Raw genomic sequence first — 10590 nt, 5'->3', positions numbered from 1 at the left:
CTACTACTAAAAAGGAACAATCTCACGTAAGTTTTTTCTCGGAAATGCTGATTCTGGTTTATCTCAATTAATAGTTGCTACGTGGACCAATAAGAATTTTTTTAGAGAGGTGGTTACACAATCCAACAAAGAAAAACTCGATTTTGCTTTTTAACTAGATCATGATTATTCAGCTCCCTTCATATACAAAAGTAAAAGGCAGGCTAAGAGTGAGATTGTTTGTATACGAAGCTCAATCAGAACCATAAAAGCGTGAAATGGATTGGTGCCATGTACACTACCTTTGGTGTATCGTTTTGACCCGTTTGTAGTTGCATGGCCCGACCTTTTTCACCACTACAGGGTTTTACCGACTAATTGTTTTATGTTTGTGGTCTGCACGTTCATACAGATGATTAAGGCTTAATCCATTAACTAAATAAAAATGGATGGTCAGGATCGGTTAATCTGGAATGGTAATTTCCCATCTGGAAACTTCCAATCATGCAACGCAGATTTGCTGGCTCCATGAAATCTTATTGCATGACATTTGATTCCCGATGTGGCATATGGGATATTGGCTTTGTTTTTATCCTGGAAAGCATGATAAAGTATTCCTCTAATTAGCCCTCATCTCTTTTCCAAAGCTAGGGGTGTAGTGTTTTAGGAATTATAGATTTTTTTTCTGAATTTTTGAGGTGATAAGCATTCATGGATTTAGTATATTTTTATTGATTATTATAAACTTCATAGAACTCCATAAACTTTTAATGATGAACTTTGGGGGAAGATAAAAGAGTTAAATGATAGAATTATGCATAATTTTAGAGACTTTAATACTAAATTATTTTAGAATTTTGTGGATTTTAAAAAAAAAAAAATTAGTTTTCATTTATTGAAGTTGTGGTGGGAAAGATGGAGGTGGAAGTGTCACATAATGATATTTGGCAAAGAAGATGACATCAAAATTGGTGGTTTTGGTGACTGTGATAATAGCAGAGGTGGTGATTGTGGTGGCGGGGTGATGTTTGGGTGGTGGAGGAGTAAGGATGGTGGGGGTAATAGGGTGGTGATGATGGTGGCAAAGGTGGCAATCATGGTGATGGTAGTGTCGGTGGTGGTCATAGTAGGAATGACGATGATGCTCATGGCAATAACAGTAGTGGCGGTGTGGATGGAGGAAATGGTCATGGTAAAGTGGTGATAATAATAGTCATTGCATTATGATGAATGGTGGATCATACCCTCAAAAAGTTGAGAAAATTAAGTTCATCAAAATGTTAGGAAGAGGTTGAATTTGCTATGACAGAATAACTATAGAACGGAATATGAAAGATTGGAATGTTTCATTAGAAAATCATTTCTCATTTTCTAAGAGTTGTGTACGTCATTACTTCTCTAAAGATGACCTTTAATCACCAGCTTAAGCAAACAATTAAGCGATAATTAGACAAATACACAAGAAGTATAATCTGTGTCATTTGGGTTAATGCTGATGTGATTAGTAGGCATGAAAGCCCACCTGGTGTGTTTGCCAAACCTTGCAGAGGGTTGGAAGGGCAATGTCAACGTTAAGGCACGTGCACCGCGTGCGTGTTTGAGCATGATTAGGCAGAAACCCTACCACTCTTCCATTGTTAGTGGAAAAGAATTCTCGTCGGATCATTTTCTTGGGAATTCTATGATCGTGATCATTCATCGTACATTGTGCAGTTAGTTTTCATTAGGTACTATTTATATTTAATTTTAAATTTTAAATTTTGAAATTATTTCTGACCGCACGATATATGATGAACCGTCACGATCACGGAATCCTCAGGATCCTCAAAAAATGGATCCGGCGAGGATCCTTTTCCATTGTTAGGGACTATGTCCAGCAATTTTCATCTGCAATTATAGGACTCTCTCTCCTCATTGGACATCCTTTTTTCTTGGGAAAGCCTTATTGAAAAGGACTGCGGGTTTGGATGTACATATGTATGCTTCTTTCCTCATTGAACCTCCTGATCAATTATTTAGGCGGATTGTGCTAAAAATTTCAAAACACCATGTGACGTGTGATAAAGTTAAGGAAGACAATCCTAACACCCAAGTAACTCTATATATTAGAGTAAGCTCTAGGGTTAATTCAGACTGTAAGAGTAGAAAAATAAGTTAGAATTCAACTATATTAAGGGTTTGGTTTTCTTTTATTGTAATAAAATAGAAGCAATGGTTAAACTAATGATGCAATACTTATGGGTGGTTTATGCATGCCAAATGAAGAAACTAAAAGTGCCATGTGACCATATCACATATAAAATTATATATTAGAGTAAGCTCTAGCAAATTTAGCTAGGTTAAGGGTTCGGTTTTCTTCTATTGTAACAAAATAGAAGCATTAGTTAAATTAATGATGAATTACCTTTAGGTGGTTTATGCATGCTAAATGAAGAAATTAAAAGTGTCATGTGACCATATCACATAACAAGTTTGAACTTTTTGGTACCACACATGCACTCTTCATGGACCATGAAGCACTTGGAGTTGAATAAATAAATGAAATGAATAAAAAGAAAGCAAAAAAAGAAAAAGAAGTAGGTATTCCCGTGATGGTTGGGAGACCATGGGCAATGGCCAAAATGGTAGGCAAATTAAGGTGGTCCAAAATGCACATGTTAAAAGGAAGGGTCATCTCCTTGAAAAAGTGGTGTTGTTGAACTTTCCAGCATTACTCCTGATTAGGTGCCTAATTAATGTGCTAATTAACTAATAGTGCTGAATGTTGGTTAATTATGATGTTTATACAAACAAATTGTTCTGTTGTGAAGAGTATTTGTCTTACAATTTACACATTTTATGTGTTAAGATTTCATAGACGTACAGGTCGGCACAATAGTTAAGTTCCACATCAATTATTTAATTTTAGCCCTAGCACGTGAATACCACGTACCGAAGACTTAAATAAGTTCAGTAATTAGGGCCCATGTAAATAACCCGCTCCATCATGTCAAGATTTTACAGAGATGGACTATCGGTTTACTTATTCCTCAACTACATGTGTAATCAAATAGGTTTGAGGTTTTATCACAAAATATCTCGGTGTAATTAGAAGTAAAACTATTTAATATAAATTTTAATTTATTTTCATAAAATGCTCAATATATGCTTTTTCACATTACTTAACATTATGTTGTCAGACTGTAAATTTTAATCATTAAACAAGATAATTCAAGTCTTAATAGACAGTTGAGATTATATTTATTTAATGATCACCCCTCCGTTGAAGTTGCTGTGTGTGGATCGTCCAAATCATAATCAGCAGCTAGCCATCATCGTTATCTACATTTAAAGAGAATCTAAGTCTTCATTGTGGATATGATTGCATTCTTGAAAATGGTGCATGCATGCATGATGACTAGAACACCAATGTAGATTGATTAGATCAAATACCTAAACGTTTGGAACTTATGAAAGGAATAATTTCCGGTTTTGTTTGCATTGCATAGAGTTGTAATATCCTAAGTTGTCCATAAATTATTAAATGAATTAATTAGTTTAAGATGCCTACGGAACGGATCAAGTTCCTTTCTTTATGCACTTCAAACAAAAAATCATCTTCAACTTAGGGATGGAAAAAAAATCGAATTTTGAGCCTATTTTTTCTTCAATAGGTGTATTTCGGGGATTGGAACTATAGGTCTTTTATCTGTAGAGGAAGAACCTGATTAACCTTATACGTATAGATAAATAGTTAAAAGTACGTTGCAAAATTTTGGACTTTCGCACCCTTGAGTCGGAGATAGTCTTAGGCACTCTAAAGAAAAGAATAGCTAGCTTTTTGCTTTAGTTTGGAGAATAAAAGCGAGATCCTAATTCATAGGGTCATAACCCTAGCTTTCTTAATTCATAGAGCATGTCTTTCCAAATTTGGGTCAGATATCACTCCCTATCAAAGGTTCATGATACCCCTCCCAAACTCATCCCCAATTTAGTTACTTTTTGGTGTACTAACTAAGAATACCGAATTAGTAGTCATCATCACGCAAAAATCTAAGTAAACGAGACCAAAGGTCAAACCATAGTAATTTCTCCTCTTTCAACCTAATTAACTTGTTATCTTTCCATCTTATAATCATATCCTCCATTATATTTTTTTTTTTTCTTACCACATATCTTGAAAGTAAACTTCTTTTTCAATTTCAAACGTGTAATCTTTATTTTAGTAACTTGTAATTCAAATAGTTAAGAACATTTAGTTCTACACTTGAAATTCTGTGTTCCACTCTTCTCTTCTCAATATTGCTTGTCAACTTCATTGAATCCCCCTCATTGATCACATTAGCTTTATCGTGCAGTCAACTAACTAGGTAGGGGGATAGAGTTGTACATAGAGGATTGCTATATCCCAAAACTAAATGATTAGTTCCATGAATAGATATGTATGTATGCATGCATGCATGGAATGAAGAGTTGTAGAGTTGTTGGAAGCTACTAGCATCTTGTAGTGAAAATGGTGTAGAATATGTTCCTCACCACTTAAAGTGATTGGCCATCGCATCCCATTAACTAGTTAATTAATAATTGATCAGGACGCTATCGGGGACCGAACAGCAGCAAACTGATCAATATTTAGTACGTACAATATGCATGATCACGGCCAGTTCAACTTGCATATTGTACGTACCCTTTTAAGCGTGGCTTCTTTGTCACTCAACTAAATTGATCTCTAGTGAGAGAACCTTATCATTTCATGGTCCACATTTTAGTTCTTAATAGCTGGGATTTCGTACTTATCTACTTATCCCATTGGGTAGGATATATATCCGTAACACTATTTTTACTACACAAGCTCTGACACACATTTTTATCGCACTCATTTCGAAACGATTCGAACCGTTTATCTTTTAGGGCTCTTCACCCAAAGATCTTAAGATTATGTATACCAAAAATCATCCAAATATGAAACACCATATGATCACTGTTGGATTAAAGGGTTTCTTTGTAGAATTGTATTCGTAAGTTTTATTCACTACAAATAAATGTCTTAATGGTTTTGGATTTGTCTATTTTTTTGCAATGATGATCTATGAATGATGTTCTAAGCGATGAATAGTTTGGATTGATTGAATACATTATAGAGCGAGATGGTTCGGATCGTTAAAATACATTACAGAGTGAGCTCCACAAAAGCGTGTGTCAAAAGTTGTGTAAAAAAAATGGTTTCATGGATCCGCCCCCATATATATACTAGTTACTGAGGATAATAAAAAACCGTAAAGGGATAGTGCCGAATGGACATGATTAGGAAGCTCAATAGATAGAAGGGAAGAAAATGGCATGTTTGAGGTGGATATGTGTATTAAAAGGGAATGTTTTTGGCAGCCGCCCGGAGAGCTTTGGAATGGCATTTTGAGTTTAGACTTTGAAATTGCGCTTTTTTTAGTTTGAGAACTATGCAGATATGCATGCTTTGTTAACTAAGGAATTGAAGTTGACATTTTACATATAGAAGATGCTTTGGCGGAGTTGTTATATAGTTGAGTAAGCCTGTTTTCTAGCATGTGTAGACGAAACCAAAACAAAGCAATCAACTATATTAGAATCTCAATATCTTCAGTGAATCGCGATATTTATGTGAAAGATGGGTTGGGGAAAGTTGAGTGCTCTCACAGTCTCATTCACCGTAGCAAAAGCCACGGGTTCGATCGTTTGGGTATATTGGTAATCAGTGGACACGGATCGAATCATGTATTATACTCAGTTTTTCTAGTAGTGTGGCGCTGCTGCTATATATTATTACCATTTGTTTCTGTGTTCGTTTGCAGAGAATAATGCATGCGAGGGTTGATGATGTGTTAAAAATTACACCAGATGACGAGATAACTGGCCAAAAAACTGAATACATTAAGGGACTTTCTTGGTTTGTTCTGCATATTACTCATGAATGACATTGAACAAACTGATCATAATTACCTAAAAGTAATTAATTAATCAAAAGTAAACTTAAAGTTCATTTGAAAAGTACTTTTAAACGACTATTTGTATAAAAAAATAACAATATACAACCATTTGATCTAGCAGAATCAAGTCTTTCACTCGGTTAAATTATGCCCTCTATTCATCATCTTGTCAAGTGACAGCAATTCTCCGGACTTACTCTAATTTTGACGATGCAGAATGCAGATAAAAGAATAATACTGAAGTGCTTCTGCACCTGCTCCATATACACATAAACATATATATGCGTGTGTGCGCGCGCGCGCACTAATCCCCATCGAATTAGTTGAGAAGAAACTAGAACCTTTGTTAGTGCCCTGAAGGATGGACAATCTGTCGTGTCAGTACGTAGGCATATCACCCTAGCAGGCTAGCAGCTGCTTGCTTTGTTTCAGTCTCACCAAGCACCATGCATCTAACAATCATCAGTCATATTCCTTGTTACATTGAATCCTTGGAGGTTTTCCCGTTTGGTTCGCGGATTGGCTAGAGACTCGATCGGGAATGGGTTTGATATTGGGAAGTACAATTATGGGACTGCTAATCCTGGTTCATGGTTATGATACTCCCATGAAGGGGTGACTTTAAAAGCTTAATTTGGGGATCTTTGGGTTTGCTTTTCCCCTCACTTGGGAAAACATTCATTGCAATACTGCAATTTTGTTTTATACTTTTTTGATATTTTATTCTTTCTTTTAAGAAGGATGTTATTGAAGGAATAGGACAAGGGACAAATACTTCGACACATATTTGTACACTCTTTTTTAGTCATTAGATTTTATAACATCTAATGGTCTTGATTAAGAGTAATGTTGAGATTTTTAAACCTAAAGTGACGTGGATGATGACATGAATAATAATTAATAAAAACAATTATGTTAAATGAATAAGAATCAACTCTTAGAATAAAACTCAAAGGAAGAAAAAAAATCAAAACAATGTTGAAAGTCCTGCGCCTTTGCTACATGGCACATGTTGATTTGATTTTATTGATATAAAATTAAAAAGCACACAAAGCATATCAAGCTATCACTCGATCTTTTTGTTTGATAAACAAAACTAAACATGAAACCCTAATTCCTCGTTCTTTGTATCTTTGAGTGATAAAGTAGGGTATGGAAAACAATTTTTTTCCTCATCTCCCCATTAATAGTAACAACAACACCTGGGTTTCTAGAGTAAAGAGATCAAGAAGGTTTTTTTTTTTTTTTTTTTACAGAAAAAGACGAAACAAAAAAAACTAAGAGAAGACCTATATGCGGCAAAGCAATGGAGGTTTCAGGTCTCTTGCCCTGCCCCTCACTTTGAAGTTCGAACCCTTACGGTTCATTCGATCTTCATTCTTCTTCCAATATTGATTCCTTTTAGTTTTATTTCTATTTATAATATTAAGTCCACGTCACTTAATGTTCAAAAGCCTTTACATTACTCTTAGTAAAGACCCTTAGATGTAAAACTAATGACTAAAAAAGAGCGTAAAAATATTTATCAAAATGTTAGTCCCTTAGTCTTATCCTATTATTAAAATATTCAAGAAATTTTAATTCCTATTACTACATTAACGAAACATGATAATGGTAATAAAATGTATTTTATGGTACCATTTCGAAACATGGGAATGAAAAACGTTCTCCTGGAAAGTTGAACTGTCATGGTGAAGTCACTAGCTGGTTTCTTTAAAAATAAGAAAAAACGTCATTATCCTAAGAAGGACATGAATGTTTTATTCCTCAAATAACTCGTTTCACGAAGGAAACCCTAAACAACTGTTGACTAAAAAAACCCCTAAAGTGTATATCAAGAAGGGAAAAAAAAAAACCCTAAAGAATGCATTCCTAAACCCTAAACCTTATTTACCAACATACACGTGATTCATCGGCTAGATATAGTGGGTTTCCATCGTGTATATGCGTCATGAAAAAAACGCAGTCTTGTCGCTTATCAGAAGCATGCGTGCCGTACGTCGTGGTGGATCCTTGACAAGATTGGCAAACCTTCCCAAAAGAGACAGTGCAGTGCGACTCATACTCCCTGCATATTCCTCGAGACTTGGAGAGAGAGAGAGGGAGAGAGAGAGAGTTTGTACTCTATATATATATATATAATATAAAACCATGTTGAACATTACTATCATCATGCTAATTTGTTTGGGTTTGGGACTATGTGCATGAATGAACATGGGGGTTGGGACTTGAGGCGTCTAGACATACCCATAAGATTCACGTTAAACTTGAGCATGATTGAAAATGGCCAATTCTGATATCTTGAATGTGATCATTGTGGCATGGAAATTATATAGACTGCCTCCATTTTTGTCTGTTTTTCTATTTCTAATGAATTATTGACACTTCTACAAAGTCATGGTACACTATTGCAATTGTCAAATTTAATATCTATTACTAATGACGGCGTTTTTTTTATTACTTGGTTTAAGGGATCAAACTGTTAATTTATCTTAATTCTAATTCATTTTCTTATCTTCACACACCACTAGCGCCAACACAAATGTTAATGCAACAAAATGTATAAATTGTGAAATTGCATCGGTTAATAAATAAAAGGAAAACTAATGAAAAAGATTTGAAAACTTTGAGTTTTAACGATAAGGATAAAATAAAGTGTAAAGTGAATAATACCAAGTTTGACTTTTTAGTGTAAAAATATGGTTTTTCGTTAAAGTGAACAGTACCGTGGACTTTTCATTAAAACTCCTATAAATAAAAGAATTTAAAACCAGAGACTAGTGCATAATGAATTTCTGGGTAAAGAAGTCCGTCACCGTTCAAATAAATAAGAGGTTTTCAAAAACTTATGTGGCTTATTTTTAGCTATGCTTTCTGGAACTCGATTTTGATCTCACTTTACTCCTGTAACTTAAAAGTCACTACTTTACTCCCTGAAACTCAAAATTTGTTCCACTTTGACTTGTAGACTCTCTCTTCGCCCTCTTAAAATATATGTGAGACCCAACACCCAATAAGACTATGCCACATGCGTAATAAATTTGATTTTAAATCTCTTATGCGTTAACATTTAACAATTAGAGAATATTAAGTTTAAAAGTAATTGAAGGGATGAAAAAAAAAATGATTGGCCTGGCTCATCCAAGTCAAATCTGCATAAAAATTTAACAGATTTAAGGCAATGTAGAGCGAATATTTAGTTTTACAAAGACGAACTTCAAGTTTCAAGGGGCAAAATATGATTAAAATTGAGTTTTAAGGGGTAGAGTGAAGCGAACTTTGAATTTTATAAAATAAAATAGTGAGTTTTTAATTTCAGAAAACAAAATGAAATTAAATTGAATTTTAAGGAGCATAACTAAAAATAAGCCAATTTATTTCGATAAGTCTCCCATGAATCATGACATTTCTTTTTTCCTCATTTGCTCCTCTCTAAGTAAACTAAGAATGAAGATCCTTTCCGAATCCTCTTTGTAAGGATCTTGGGTATTTTCAAATTGTATAAGTTCATCATAAATTGCACGATCAGAAATTATTAAAATATTTTTATTTTAAATTAAGGGAATTGTTATTAGCACTCCAAAAATCTCATTCTACACTCCAAATTTTCTATATTAGAAAACAAAAATACACTTATAAGGAGTGTAGAATAAGATTTTTGGAGTATCAATAACACTTCTCTAAATTAAATATAAATAGTATATGATAAAACTGATCACACAACATATGATAAAGGAACACAATTTAAAAATCAGGATCCTCAAGAGAATTCGGAGAATATCCTCCTGGCTAAACTAATCCTTCAATGCACTCCTTCTCAACATGCTTTTATGACGAGACCTCGTGAATCACATACGGCAGGTTTTGTCTTCTTGAATAAATTATGGGGACAGAAGTGACTCGCCGTAGTCTTATTTCATTTTCTCGAAACTTCTTCTGCGGCATTAAATACATCAATCATAGGCTATCACCTGCTCGCCCCGCTAGCGCTGTAAAAATTGGACTTTAGGCTTCGGATTAAATTTGTGCGGTTCAAAACTTTTGATTCCTAAGTTCTAGACATTAAAATCCATCCAATTCCAAGTTGTGCTGAAACCCTATTTCAAGGAAAGATTTTCTAGTACCCAATGGGCTTTGGTCTAGTGGATAAAAGCTGGTTAGGCCATAAGTTGGGCGGTTCTTTTGAGTATCATTCTTGGACCATCTCCAATGGTGACCTAAAATCTAAAAATATTTAGCCCAGAAACAGTTTTTCTACTTCAACCCTTCTGGCCTAAAATTTTAGCCCAGATTATCAAATAATGAATTAAGGTTAATTTTTTTTAAATTAACTTTTTTTTAAAAAAAAAAAAAAATTATGTAGACTAGCCTAAATTAATTTTATGAACATTTTAACCTAAAAATATTTAAATTCCGATAAATTTTGAAAAATCACTAAAGCAATACATGAAAATCATGATAAACCACATAAACTTAAAAAAAAATTAATTAATTAATTAAATAAAAAAAAAAAAAAAAAAAAAAGACAATAAGAAGAAATGGTATAAAGAAAAATTGGAAGAATTGTAGGAGAAAAGTGAGTTTTGTGTTGAGGTTTGAACAAATACATAGGTATTTCTAGAGTTTTTGGTTGAATTTTAAGTTAAATAATTTTTTTAAATTATTTTAG

Source organism: Pyrus communis, chromosome 5 (assembly GCF_041283825.1).
Source record: "Pyrus communis isolate YQ-2024b chromosome 5, ASM4128382v1, whole genome shotgun sequence".
In the NCBI taxonomy this organism is placed as follows: Eukaryota; Viridiplantae; Streptophyta; class Magnoliopsida; order Rosales; family Rosaceae; genus Pyrus; species Pyrus communis.
Note: the sequence above shows the minus strand (reverse complement) of the source record.